The sequence below is a fragment of the Idiotropiscis lumnitzeri genome, unplaced genomic scaffold (assembly GCF_059441095.1).
Source record: "Idiotropiscis lumnitzeri isolate Australia: NSW breed Sydney's pygmy pipehorse unplaced genomic scaffold, RoL_Ilum_1.0 HiC_scaffold_91, whole genome shotgun sequence".
NCBI lineage: Eukaryota > Metazoa > Chordata > Actinopteri > Syngnathiformes > Syngnathidae > Idiotropiscis > Idiotropiscis lumnitzeri.
In genome coordinates, this window is record NW_028283629.1 from 419,385 (window position 1) to 435,080 (window position 15,696).

Below are 15,696 nucleotides of genomic sequence, written 5' to 3' on the forward strand. Positions count from 1 at the left end.
TGACCTTGGGTTATGATTTTCTGCCTGCTGGAGTCCCTGGTGATTAGTTATTGATGCTTTAGTTAAACTGACCTTTATACCGTGAGTTATTGATGTTTTCTGTCTCTTGGTGATTAGTTGTTGATGCTTTTCTGTCTTCTGGTGATTAGTTATTGATGAGTTAGTTTCAATAAAAAGGCAGAACGGAGGGTGAGAGTCAGAGGGTGTGCGGGATTGAACTGGCAAGACGGCTGTTTCGCCTCCTGGCTCCCTCTCCCATTCTGAATGGCACAAAACGAAAACTTTAGTAAGTTATTTCAGTCTAAAAAAAGGCGTCAGGGCATTTTTAAACCGGACAGTAAGTCGTCACTGTCTTGGTTCCTTTTTGTGCCTTGACCCATCCCGGAATTATTGAAAGGATGCAGTCCTATTTACAGGCCCCAGTGACACCCCAGGTTTCTGTTGTTTGTACGAGGGCGCTTAATAGGTACTGCTATTCACAATCGTCTTAGGCTGTTTCTTTGCAGAAGTTTATGGACAATGTGTAGTGCTGTAGGATGCAGTCTAGAGCATTCTTGACATTGAAGCTTTTGTTTCCAGCAACTGCTAATGCGACCGTGCATCAAACATGCAAAACACAGACCCTTGCTCCTCAAGAAGTCAATCTTATCCTTGTGATGCTTTCTCCTAAATTCCTTACAAATTGTGAGACTGTTGCTCTCCATTACAATTAGCACATGGTTTGGCAATAGCATCCACTGAAACAGGTTCTGCCTTTGGCGTGGTGGTTTTGTTGTTTTCCATCTTGGCGGGCACAATGACTGTTGTGAAGACTTTCTTTGATTTTGGTGTTTCTGTGTGTTGTGATTTTGTTTTCTGTTTTATAGAATCTTTCGTGCTTGTCAACAAAGTCAACAAAATCCTTAAACTTCACTCTTCTATTTGTTCTTTCTTGGAGATTGCAGGCAAATTTTCTCCAAGATTCTATAAGTCTGTATGGAAGTTTGTTTGCCAATGCCTTTATATTAGCCATGTTGTCCAAGTCCTCCATGTAATTAACATCTGCCATTATGTTCAAACAGCCCATAAGGAATAATGTGAAAGACTGAAGTGCAACACCATCTTCAGACTTGATTGTTGGCCAATCCATGGCTTCCTTTAAATATGCTTCTGCTATCATGAAGTCATCACCATAAAACTCCTTCAAGATTTGTTTTGCTTTGGTATATCCTGTCAGAGGTTCCATATGGATGCAGCTCTTCACCAACTCATGTGGTTGTTCACTAGTATACTGCAGCTAAAATTGAAGATGATCACGGTTATCACTTGTACGGCCTTCAATCCCATGTTCAATGGCACCTATACAGGTTTTATAATGCAGAGGGTCGCCTTTAAACGTAGGAATGGAAAGTTCGGTAAGTAGCGATGCTTTTTGACTCTTTGCTAAGTATTCTGCGACACTGGCTTGCTGTGAGATTGCTTGGCAAAGGCCATCAAGCACATGTCCCTGTTGTTCTCTACTTTCTGTCTGATGTGGAAATCTAGCCATTGGAATAGTCGAAGTGGGAGCATTTCAGGTCAACACTGCTTGTTGCTCTGATAGGCTGTGATGGTAATTGAATGTTTTTCCTTGTTTAAATTGTAACACACTCATCAGGAATGTGGATACCATCCTCCTGGGTATTTTCATATCTTCTCAAGACATCCAATTTAGCATCAGACTCAGGGAGTGCCGTTTGCATTGCATGCATTTGCTTCTTTGCCTTAATTGCAGCTTCTTCTTGCTCAAGTGCCAACCTTTGTTGTAAATCAGCAGCCTTTGCCTTTAAACATGCTCGTTCCATTTGAGCCTTTAATTTAATTGAAGACGTTGACAGAAGTGAGCTTCTGTCTGTTAGATTCTTTACTTCTACTTCTATGGGTGTAGTTAGTTGATGCAGATCTACTATCATCAGGTGATATTTGTTTATTGCATCCTTCCTCTGCACGTTTCAAAACGTCCTTCTTCCATTGCTCACATTTCCATTAATTACATTTTTTGGATCAAACCAGTTATTTTGGTCATCGGCAAAATCCTCTTCAGTCTTTAAATTTTGCACACCGGAATTGAGGTCCACAAATTCTTGCTCCATGCCGCTAAAGCAAACACGAAGCTCAGTTTTTTACAGCGTCAACATTTGCATCATCCTCCATCAATTGTTCAATTTGACGTTGCATGGAGGTCAATTGAGCAAATTTGCACCTGCGTGCCTGCATCCGTTTAGGCTTGTGATCTTCTACAGCTTTTCTCCGTCATTTTTAATGTCCGCTTTCCACTGTCTTGTTCCTCCATGTCAATCCACAATCAAGCAAACAAAAACGTCAAACTGACTGTAGCGTCTCAATTTGTAGGTCAGCTGAATGACGATCAAAGTTTTAAGCAGTTTACTCACGCACCTGTTACGTGCACGTCCTTGTTAACTCGCGATGCTTGTCAAGTATGGACGCATGCTAACAGCTAGCAGCTCATTGTCCCGACTGGAAAGTTGCTCCTTAGCTGTGATGTGCCTAGGGTTACACTATCTATCATTAACAAACACAGCCAGCCCTCCTCTTTCCTCTTACCGCTTTCCAGTGTCCTGTCCGCAAGTAGTATTTGGAAGCCGTCAAATTCCACGACGGTGTCCGGCGTTAGGTCTGTTAGCCATGAATCCGTGAACATCAGCAAGCTAGCTCATTGGAAGTTCCTCTCGTGCCGCGTCCATTTTCTTGGGAAGGTATCTAACATTTCCCATAAAAACGGACAGGAGGACGGGGTGGTCACGCCTCCTCTTTGCCTGGCGTTTCGCCCCCGCGCGACATCCCCCGTCTCTTCCTCCTCAACTCGTGGGGGATATCGGGTCTCGCTCCGGGAGTCGGCACGGGGTTAGCACGAAGTGCTAACAGCTGATCTCTTGTGTAAACGATTGATCCGTAGCTCCCAGTGACATCTCCGGACACGATCACGCAAAAAACAGCCCCCAGCAGCAATAAAACCACCGCAATTTGGATGTCCATTGCTGCGATGAGGTAAAATAAATAAAACTGGGTAAAGGAAAAAACACGCGAAAAAGGCTCAAATAGTGAGCCGTGCTGCTTTAGCAGGTAGCCACTCGCGTGGTGACGGAACCGTAAAAACAAATGTGGTCCCATCAAAATCTGATGGGATATTTAAAAATAAAAGCGTGAAAATTTGCTTATTTGTCTGTCGTCACCAATGATTAAAAAAATTAAAATCATTACAAAATCCTCAAGCTATCGTGATACCAGACAAGTTCTGCGGGACACCAGACCACCCCAGTTGTCCACAAAAAGTGGTCACTTCAAAATTTGATGTGGCATTTAAAAATAAAAAAATCACCTGAAATATGCACTGTGATCAACACTGATTTAAAAGAAAAATCTTTAAAAAATATCCTCAAACTATCGTGATACCAAACCAGGATTGGGGATACTAGACCACACCAGCTGTCCACCAAAAGTGGTCACATCAAAATGTGATGTGGCACTTCAAAATAAAAGTAGCCTGAAATTCGCTTATTTCACGGTCATCACCACTGAGTTAAAAAAAAAATAGCTCGAGCTATCGTGATACCAGACCAGTTTTGTGGGACACGAGACTACCCCAGCTGTCCATAAAAAGTGGTCCCATCGAAATCTAATTTGTAATTTCAAACTAAAAGTTGCCTGAAATCTGCACATTTCACTGTCATCATGCCTGACTTTAAAATTTCATTAAAAAATATCCTCTAGCTATGGTAATACCAAACCAGGTTTGGAGGACACAAGACAACACAGCTTTCCACCAAAAGTAGTCCCATCAAAATGTAAGGAGGCATTTTAAAATAAAAGAGCTGGAGCTGTCGTAATACCAGACTAGTTTTGTTGGACACTAGACGACCCCAGCTGTTCATCAAAAATGGTCCCATCAAAATCTGATGTGTAATTTCACAATAAAAAAAAAACCCACCTGAAATATGCACATTTCATTGTCATCAACACTGATTTTAAAATAATCATTTCAAAATACCCTCGAGCTATCGTGATATCAGACCCATTTTGGGGGACACTAGACAACCCCAGTTGTCCATCAAATGCGGTCCCACCAAAATGTGATACGGCATTTCAAAATAAAAGTAGCCTTAAATCAGCATACATCACTGTTATCAGGCCTGACTAAAATATCATGACAAAATATCCTCCAGCTATCATGATACCAGACAAGACATATTTCACTGTCATCACCATTGATTTAAAAAAATTAATTAAAAACTAGAGCTGCGAGCAGCTATAAAGGGCCCTCGCCACCCGGACAACGTTGGGGTACTGGCACGTTGGAAATGTGAAATATTTCCGAGAAATAACGTGAGGAATCTTCAAGAGGAATTTGCTTGTAGTTAAAGTTAGAGCAGCTTTTGTTTTCAAAGCCTCGTCAATGTTTGAAGTAAATTTGTTGGCAGGCACTACAGGTGCATCAAATCAAAGACTAATAGACTGAAAAACATTTTCTTTCCGAGAGCCATCACCATTCTGAACTCTCACACACATGCACACACACACGACCACCCTTACCTTGCTGAACAGCGACGTATTGTGTTGTATTTCTCCAATTTCATACTATTTTCCATCACAATATTTATTCTCTTATTTATCTAATTTATATATTTGATTAAATTATTGTTGTATTGCACTGGAGAGGGGAGCTCCCTAATCTTGTTGCACACTGTACAATGACAATAAAAGGATTTCGGATTCTGATAAATTTAGAATGGCCGACTTCCTGTTCAATTTAGCATACGGCTCCATGAGACTTTTTATTAGGTCTTGGCTTTGTACACACTTCATCAAATTTTCAGTTTGGTGAAACAGAGATATGGGGCTGTTTTTTTTTGTTGTTTTTTTTTTTCTAGGGGGCGATAGCGAGCCATTTTTAAACAACTGTACGACAAAATAATAAAATATTGTGAATATTGAATCAACTCCCGGTTGAGTGGACGCTGGCACGTTTGGCTGCCACTGCTCACCGGTAACTCTCAGAAATTTTTTGGATCCGCTTGTTGTACCTGCTTTAGCAGTTTACAATCCCTCCAGTTACAGTGATTTTATTTATTATTATCTGTATGTTGAGCGATCCCGATTCTCATGAATGCCACCCACCGATTGCATAGTCGCTGACGCGTCTACTGTGGCTAAAGTTTAGCTTACCTATCAAAGTTAGCACCTGTCTGCCATGTGGACCCGCAGGCCAGTCTGCTTCTCGCACTTCTGCCTGTTCCTGTCATGTCATCAACCTGTGTCAGGACAACTTCAATCCACTGCCGCTGAACTCCGCTGGATTTACCGACACATGCCCGAGGGAAACGCACCACCACCACTGCTCCTCCTCCCGAACATCGCTCGTCGACCCTTGAAGGATTGTATGGCAATTACCGGCATTTTAAACATTTATGGGACAGAATGTCAATTATTTAATTTAGCAGGTTTATATTTACTGAATATGCTATGATCGCAAAATTCCGGACGAACTGGCGAGGCTGCCCGGCTCACCGTGGCTTGTCATCGGGACCGGGAGGCGGCGCAGGCGACGCAGAGAGAGGAAGCAGAAGCGGGGCTGCAGGTCCGGTGTCTTGCAACGGCTGCGACGGCAGCCCCATAGGCAACCACTGCCGAGTCTGTACCTCACCAACGCCAGATCCGTGGTCCACAAAATCGACGACCTGGGATTACAAATCCTGGGAAACCGCTATGTGCGAGACAGCAGTGTGATCGTCGTCACGGAATCCTGGCTGCACGCAGACGTCCCCGATGCTAGCATCCAGCTGGCCGGGCGCTCGCTACATCGCGCGGATCGGACAAGGGACACCGGTAAGAGACGGGGCGGGGTGGCTCTGTGTTTACGTGCATGAGAACTGGTGCGGCGATAGCACGATCGTCGAGAAGCACTCTTCCCCCGACATCGAGTTCATGTCCGTTAAATGCCGGCCTTATTTTCTCCCGAGGGAGCTAACGGTCGTGATTGTCACAGCTGTTTACATCCCTCCCGACGCTAGCACTAGCACGGCGCTCTCGCTACTCGCGTGCGTCATCAATAAACATCAGCGGGCCCACCCTGATGGCGTTCACGTAGTAGCGGGAGACTTTAATAAGGCCAATTTAAAGACTGTACTCCCAGAGTTTCACCAGCATGTCAAGTGCCCAACGAGGGGAGACAACACTCTCGACCATGTGTACTCGAACATCAAGCACGCATACAGGGCCCTCCCACTCGCCCCCCTCGGCCAGTCAGACCACCTGTCCTTGCAGCTCGCACCTGCATACATCCCTCTCAGGCGCAGATTCAGGCCCACCACAAAGACTGTGAAAACCTGGCGTGACGGCGCCATGAGTGAATTACAGGACTGCTTTCAAGACACAAACTGGGGCCTCTTTGATCATCAGGACCTTGATGTCTACACACATTGTGTAGTGGACTACATCAAGTTCTGCATGGAAACTGTGTCCCTACACAGGACTATACGGACCTTCCCAAATGCGAAGCCCTGGATGTCCAGCAGGGTTCGCTCTCTCCTCAAGGCCCGTGACGCTGCCTTCAGGTCAGGCGACAAAGCCCAGTACAGGGTGGCTCGTGCTGACCTGAGCAAAGGCATCAAGCTAGCCAAGGCAACCTACAAGGGGAGGCTGGAGGCCCACCTTGCCAGTAACAGACCACGGGAGGTGTGGCAGGGTCTACGGAGCATCACCAACTTCCGTGGCAGCAGCACGACCTCTGCAGACCCGAGTGCATCGCTGGCAGAGGAGCTTAACTGCTTCTTTGCTCGCTTTGACTCGCCCCAACCGTCACACCCCCGCACTTCATGCTCCAACTCCCCCCCACTCACCGTAGAGGAACACGATGTGAGGCGCGCGCTCCTGGCTGTTAACCCCAGGAAAGCTACTGGACCCGACGGAATACCAGGCAAGGTCCTCAAAACATGTGCCCACCAACTGTCACATGTATTCTGCAGGATCTTCAACCGCTCCCTGGCTCAAGCAGTCATCCCCTCCTGCTTGAAAACTTCCATCATTATTCCTGTCCCCAAAAAGTCACCAGCCGTCCACCTGAATGACTACCGTCCTGTTGCTCTCACACCAGTCATCATGAAGTGCTTCGAGAGGCTGGTTCTCCAGCACATCAGGGACTGCCTTCCTCCCACTCTGGACCCCTACCAGTTTGCATACTGGGCTAACAGATCCACTGAGGACGCCATCAACACTGCTCTGCATGTTGTGCTGGGCCACCTGGAACAACAGCAGAGCTATGCAAGGATGCTCTTTGTGGACTACAGCTTGGCATTCAACACAATCATCCCAGACATCCACGTCGCCAAACTTGACATTCTCGGCCTCCCTGCCCTCACACGCATCTGGATTAAGGACTTTCTGACCAACAGATCCCAGACTGTGTTGCTCGGCCCCTACACGTCCTCCACCTGCATGCTGAGCACCGGTTCCCCTCAAGGATGCGTGCTGAGCCCTCTCCTATACGCCCTCTACACCTACGACTGCAGCCCGGCACATGGCAACAACACCATCGTCAAGTTTGCTGACGACGCGACAGTGGTCGGTCTGATCTCGGAAGGTGACGAGACAGCCTACAGAGAGGAGGTAAAGAGACTGACAGCTTGGTGCAAGGACAACAGACTGCACCTTAACACTGCAAAAACAAAGGAGATTGTCGTCGACTTCAGGAGGAACAAGACGGTGCCGCCCCCCCTCTGCATCGAAGGCGTGTGTGTGGAGAGGGTCCACACGTTCAAGTTCCTGGGAGTACAGATCTCCGACGACCTTTCTTGGACTCACAACACCACAGCAGTGGTAAAGAAGGTCCACCAGCGTCTGCACTTCCTGAGAGTCCTCAGGAAATTCAACCTGGACAGGAAGCTGCTGCTAGCCTTCTACCACTCGTCCATTGAGAGCCTGTTGACGTACTGTGTCTCCACCTGGTACAGCGGCTGCACTGAGGCCGACAGAGTGAGGCTCCAGAGGACAGTCAAAACAGCGCAAAGGATTATTGGCTGCCCTCTCCCCTCACTGTCGGACATCTACACCGCCCGGTGCCTCAGAAGGGCTCTCAACATCGTCAAAGACAATACCCACCCAAACTCACACCTGTTCGACCTGTTGCCCTCTGGCAGGCGCTACAGATGCATCAAATCGAGGACCAATAGACTGAGAAACAGTTGCTTTCCGAGAGCCATCTCCATTCTGAACTCTCACACACACACGAGAACACCCTTACCTTGCAGAACAGCATCGTGATGTGTTTTTATATACCCTATTCTGTACTAAATTCCATTGCACTCTCTTATTTATTAATCTAATTTATATATTTGTCTGTCTTATTGTTGTATTGCACTGGAGAGGGGAGCCTTCTAATCTCGTTGCACACTTGAGTACAATGACAATAAAGGGATTTCTAATTCTAATTCTAATTCTACTACGCATAGGAATGACTGATTGTAGTCATGGTCTTTACTGATTTATGATATTATTTTCACATGCTAAAGTTATATTACTTAGTTTATAAATGTGTGAACATAGTATTTTCATGACCTACACTCACATTCACATCATACATATTCAGTCTGCACATTACAAACTGATGACAAGCCAGACAGCACTTCATGGACAAATATGACAAAGCACATTCTCCACATAGGACATAGAGATGCAAACATACCAAATTGGGCACTGGATTTAGTTTTAAAATCGCTGCATTGGCTCCCCGTGTGTTTCAGGATTGATTTTAAGGTTCTTCAATTAGTTTTTAAATGCCTTAACGGTCTTGGGCCATCCTCGCGGACCCTGAGGTCCTCTGGCACCGGCCTGTTAATTATTCCTCGGGTGAGGACTGGAACACATGGCGAGGCTGCATTCAGCCATTCTGGTCCTCGTCTATGGAATAGCCTGCCGGAGGACATCAGGTCCGCAGAGACTGTTGATATTTTTAAAAGGAGGCTCAAGACCAGACCTGGGCATTGCACGGCCCGCGGGCCACATCCGGCCCGCCGGGTGGCACTGACTGGCCCGTATGACAGACCTGGGCATTGTATGGCCCGGGCCACATACCTTTGGTTGACTCTGACCGCGAGTGTAAGGTTAATTGGAAATTTCAAAATAAACATACTTTTTAATTTCACCTCATTCATGGGCGAAAGCTGCACTGCTTTTATTCTGAAATTGTTTTTTTTTTTTATTCCCGCACAATGTGCGTCGCACATAATGACGTAATGCGTTTATCAAGACATGCGCGCGATTGAATCACAACAAGACAACGTTCGTCCTCAAAAATGTCCGCTCAGGCTACAAAAAGAAAGGTAGATGCCGAATGTAGAATTTTCAACAAAAATTGGACAGCGAAGTATTTATTTACTGAAGTTAGAGGTAAAGCTGTGTGTTTAGTTTGCGGGGAGCAGATCGCCGTGTTGAAGGACTACAATTTGAGTCGGCATTACCAGACGAAACATGCAGAGAAATATAAAAACGGCACCAGATAACAATGAACTGGGACACTTTTTCTCAAAATCACAGTTCAGTGACAGTCAATATGTTGTATCTTGCTTAATGTTTGGTGCAAAAAGACAATATTGTGATGTCTTTAAAATGCTCAGAACCTTTACACAACTATCCAACAGTATATGGAACTCAAAATGTGTTTTGAAGTGAATGTGACAGAATATGTTTACTAATATGAGTCACAAATAGTAAAAAATGTTAATATTATGTCTACCATTGTGTTGAGAAATTTGAATGAATACATTTTTGTAAGGCAACCTCATTTTTTCAGTTTATTTGGTATTTAGTTTCATTGTTTAACTTTAATGCCAGCTTGTCAAAACAGTGCTATTTACTGCTTTTTAAAAAAGAAATACAATTAATATTATGCAGAATTGAGTTCAGCCTTTTGGCCCGGCCCTCCACAATATTTAATGTTTCTTATGTGGCCCCATGGAAAAAATAATTGCCCACCCCTGCTCAAGACTCACCTTTTTTGTTTGGCTTTTAAATAATTTATCTTAGTCTTTTAATTCAGGATTGTCATTTTATATATTATCATTGTCTTTAATTTTTTTTAGCTTCTTTGTCTTTTAGTATCATCATTTTTCTTATATATTTTAGCTGCGTCGTTTTATATTATTGTCTTTTAATTTTTAGCTTCTTCTCTGTCTTTTAGTATCATAATTTTTCTTATATATTTTAGCTTCGTCTTTTTATATTATTGTCCTTTAATTTTTAGCTTCTTTTTTGTTTAGCATTATCATTTTCTTTTATATATTTTAGCTCCAGTGTTTCCTCAAGGGGGGCCTCCGCGCTGGGAGGTGTGGCTGGCCTTCTCACAGGGGGCTTCATCCCGGAGGCTCCTTAGGCCCGGCGGACCGGGGCCCTCTGCACTATGTGTAGGGTCTACCCCGGTCAGTCTGGGCTAGGGGTCTGTGTGTTGGCGCAGCTCCCTGTGGGCGTGAGCCGTCATCCCTCTCAGCGCGGATGACCTACCCTGGGTACATTTTCTCATATGGTTTCTCTGTGCCTTACCCTGTCTTTCTACTAAGATGGTTTATTAAGTTGTGTGAATGCGAGTGTTCTGTGTGTGTGCGAGTTCAGGCGTGTATGTGGATGTGTCTTGTGTTTATGTTGAGTGGGTGGAATGGGTTTTAGTTTTTCGTTGTAATTTGGATGTTTTTATTGTACAGCACTTTGAGCCGCATTTTATGTATGAAAAGTGCTCTTATAAATAAAATTTGATTGATTGATTGGAGGGTTCAAGGGGACGCCATTGCAAAAACACATTCTGAAAGACATAATTTGATTTTGGAGCACACATACATGCACACTGACAAGATTACAGGGGAATACCAGCAGAAGAGACGGAGAGACTGCCCGCCGGAGAAGGCCAGCCGTGGAATACCAGTCTTGGGGACCAGCTGGGAATCAACCATCCAGACAATGATTAATCTGGAGAGGACCTTCCCTTGGACGTAGACCCGTGCCGGGGGAAGAATGTGAGGCTGGGCTGAGATAACGCACGACTCTTTTCGACTGTGCTTGCCCAAGTACATTTTCTCATGAGATTAAGAAAAAGCCGCTCAGTACTATTTCCTGAACCTCCGCCCTATTTCCTACCTACCATTCATTTCAAAAGTCCTAGATAATGTAGTCGCCACTCAACTCCACTCTCATCTCACCTGCAATAACCCTTTCAGTCCGGTTTCCGTGCACTTCACAGCACTGAATCAACTCTACTCAAGGTCACCTCTGCTCTCCTCATTGCAGCTGACTCAGATTCATTCTCCATTGTCATCCTTCTTAACCTGACTGCGGCCTTTGACACCATCTCACACACCATCCTTCTCAAAAGACTTTCTTCCATCGGCATCACCCACACCGCCCTCAACTGGTTCCATTCATACTTCAAAGACCGCACTCAGTTCATCCAGCTTAAATATTTCTCATCAAAGTCCCTCCCAGTCACCTCAGGTTTGCCCCAAGGCTCGGTCCTGGCCCCCCTATTATTTATCATATACCTCCTTCCCCTTGGCAGCATTTTCCGAAAATTCAATATCGCTTTCCATTGCTTCGCGGATGACACCCAGCTCTAGTTCTCCTGCAAACCCAGCATATCACTCCCTCCCACCTCCGGTCTATCTGAAATCAATGACTGGTTTTCTAATAATTTCATGAGGCTTAACAGCGACAAAACAGAAGTTATTCTTTTCAGTACAAAATCAATACAATCCAAAGTTGGCAGTTTTCCCATTCCTGTTGGCCCCTCCATTGTTTTCCCATCCCCTCAGGTCAAGAGTCTGGGTGTCATCCTTGACAGCACTCTATCTTTCCATAAGCATAATAACACAACCCGGTCAGCCTACTTCCATCTGCACAATATCAGTCAACACCGCCCCTCCCTTTTTCCCTCATCCACTTCTATTCTGGTCCAAGTCGAGTCAAGTCAATTTTATGTGTATAGCCCTTAATCACAGACAGTCTCAAAGGGCTTTACATAACCACAATCAACATCCACTGATCTTAACCCCCAGGAGGGCAAGGAAAAACTCAAAACCCCATTGGGGGAAAAGTGAGAAAACTTGAGAAGGGACCACAGATGGGGGGGAAACCCCCTTCCAGGATGACCAGGCTGCTTTGGATGCCAAGTGGGCAACATTTGACACATACAATGATGCTATACAATGTTAGATGAGATAATGTGAGAGTCAATTAAATGAAGTGCTGCAGGAAGATGACTTTAGTGGAGTGGGTCCTCATCCAGGACCGTAATCGCCATGGCAGCATATCCGAGGTTGAGCCTTTGATCTTGAAATAGTCAGTTTGGGGTAAATTCAGAACAGCCACTTCCAAGTGAATCACCATCACCTAATTCCCAAGCCGTGGAATTGGGAACAGAAAAAAAAGAACAGAAATAGTAAACAGGCCAACAAGTAGTTCAACGAAGTGCTGAAATATAGGGAAATCAGAAGAGGTGCTGCATGAAGACGACTTCGGCAGAGAAGGTCCCTCCCCGGTTGGTCAGTGCCGTAATCTTCATAGCAGGTCACCATCACCTAATTCCCAAGCAGGGGAAGAGGGGGCAGAAAAGAGGAGAAGCCGCAGTAAACAGGCCAACAAATAATTAAATTAGATGCTAAAGTATATAAATAAATGTCGCGCTGCAGGAAGACGACATCACTGGAACAGGTGCATGCCCAGTTTGTCAATGCCTTAAACTTCCTAGTGGGTGACCGTCACCTAATCCCCCAGCCGGGGAAAAGGGGGCAGAAAAGAGAAGATAAGAGAAAAAGCGGCAGTAAACAGGCCAACAAATAGTTCAACTAAATGCACAAGAGTATAAATGCGTCTTTAATAGTGTTTTGAACATTTCTACTGAGGTGGCGCCTCTAATACCTGAGGGTAATACATTCCAAAGCATTGGTGCCCGAATAGAGAACGCTCTAGAACCTGTGGACTTCTTTTTGGCTCGCGGGATCACTAAAAGACCAGCATTTTGTGAGCGAAGGTTTCGGGACGGAACATATGGTACCACGAGGTCAACGAGATAGGAAGGTGCTAAGCCATGCAATATTTTATAGGCAAGTAGCAGAACTTTAAAATCACATCTCAAGTGGACCGGAAGCCAATTCAAATTGGCAAGTATCGGGGTAATATGATCAAACTTTCTCGTTCTAGTCAAGAGTCTAGCTGCTGCATTTTGAACTAACTTTTAATACTAGACATGGGGAGACCCGAGAGCAAAACGTTACAATAGTCGAGGCGAGACGTAACAAACGCATGGATTAAGATTTTTGCATCACAGGTTGATAGAATTGGGCGAATTTTAGCAATGTTACGCAGATGAACAAATGCAGTTCTAGTAATATTTTTAATGTGCATTTGAAACGACATAGTTGTGTCAAATATAAGACCGAGATTTTTTGTTGAATCCTTTTGGGCAATTTATCGATACTCATAGTGGTGTCTTTGAAAAAGGTACAGATGACGCGCTGGTCCAATGATCAGCATCTCGGTTTTATCTGAGTTAAGACGCAAAAAATTGAAAGACATTCATAGTTTAATTTCGGCAAGGCATGCCTCTAATTTATAGCAATCACACGGATTCGTTATATCCAACGGCATGTATAATTGCGTATCATCAGCATAACAATGAAAACTAATGTGATATTTCCGTATAATATCACCAAGCGGTAGCATCTAGTACCAATCCCTGCGGAACTCCGCGTGTGATCTTACAAAGATCAGAAGACGCATTGCCATGAATTACACGGTGCGTCGTCTCCGACAGATACGAATTAATCCAAGAAAGCGCAGAACCTGAAATGCCAACACAAGTTTCAAGGCGTTTTAATAATATGTTATGATCAAGTGTCAAAAGCGGCGCCAAGATCGAGTAAGAGTAATACAGTGAACCCTCGGTTATCGCGGTTAATGGGGACCTCGTAGCGGTTGCTGCTCGGGCCCTAATAATAATTTCTACAAAAACAATAGGGACCTCGCCGCCGTCGCAGCTCGGGCCCTAATAACAATTTCTAGAAAAACAATAGGGACATCGCAGCGGCCACTGCTCGGGCCCTAATAATAATAATAAAAATAATAATGATTTCCACAAAAACAATGGGGACCTCGTAGCGGTCGCTGCTCGGGCCCTAATAATAATTTCTACAAAAACAATAGGGACCTTGCCGCGGTCGCTGCTCGGGCCCCAATAATAATTTCTACACAAAGTCCATTGTGGTGACCCGCCCCCTTTTAAGTAAATTCAAAGTGGCCGACTTCCTGTAAAACCTAGCTCATTGCTCCAAGAGACTTTTTTGTAGGTCTTGGTCTTATACATACAGTGAACCCTCGCTACTTCGCGGTTCACCTTTCGTGGGTTCAGTGCTTCGCGGGTCTAAAAAATATTCGGGGGCATTGTAGTTTCGCCGAGCGGCACGACAGGGCGCTGGAGCGGTTAGACGGCCGGCGTGCGCCGAAGAAGAGCGTGGGCGAAGAGGAGAGTGGACGAAGAAGAGCACGTTCCCCCGGACACGATCGGTGGCGACGTTTCGCGCGGTTCGGACCGTACCAGAGCTCCGGCCGGCGTGCGTGGCAGTTAAGCCGTAGAGGAGCACCTTCCTGTTAAGGATGTTTCTATCAAAACAAGCCTGAACAAATGAATCAACCAGCCAAGATTGTCTGTCATTTACGCGCGGGGCAGCCCTCGAACTCCGAGGCGAAGCCAGCGTGTTCGACTGCACACATGGTTTTTATTTGCATCAGCATAAGCAATTTGAATATGCAATACATACAGAATGGAAAACTTGACATTTGACTCCATCCCACTTGCCCACCCTCTTCCTGCCTATTCTAACGGTTTCAGCTTACAAGACACCTTTTGTTCATACTTCTGCTTATTCTAACAGCAAAAGTTCACTCTGAACTTCATTTGACCTGTGTAGTGTATTTTCACAAGGCTTAACGTGTTGAACTTATTTTATGGCCATGACGATATTGTTGCTTTAGAAATACCAAGCCTTGTGTTGGACCTCCCTAAATGCAGAAGTTACAGCCTTAAGAGGCCTCGGGCCCCAACATTATCTACGAAGGGTTAAAGAGGTCATCAACACCCCAAGGGAGGTGTTTACAGAAAAGGGTTCTGGCGTTGGGGAGTCACATTCGCGAGGAGGCCGTACCTGGCACCCGTAGCTGTCGAAAGTTTAATTAGAGGCCAGAAAGATACGAATGCATGTGCAACAAAGGGGGCCTGTAAGATTAGTTATAGTTTGAAACTTGCTAAGATGACAAACTAAACAACAAAACTAACAGATGAACATACAAACTTAAATTTCTTTAACATATCCCACCTGTTTATCAAGTTTCAAATCTCATCATCAAAGGCTGTCGCTTGAGGGGGGAGAAAAACTACCCAAAAACTCAAAAATTCTTGGAGAAAAGGGTAGAAACCCATGCCCCGAACGAGAAGCCCAAAAAAATAATAACAATTAAAAGATAATAAAGCAAAGCTAATGCAGTTTTTGGTCCAATACATGTATGTACAAAATAAACCCGGAACATCAAACATTCACAACTGCAACTCTTTTCTGTGATGCAAGTTACATGAATCAGTGACCTTGAGCGTTTTTTCAGAGGCTGCAGGTTTTATTTGATGTGCGT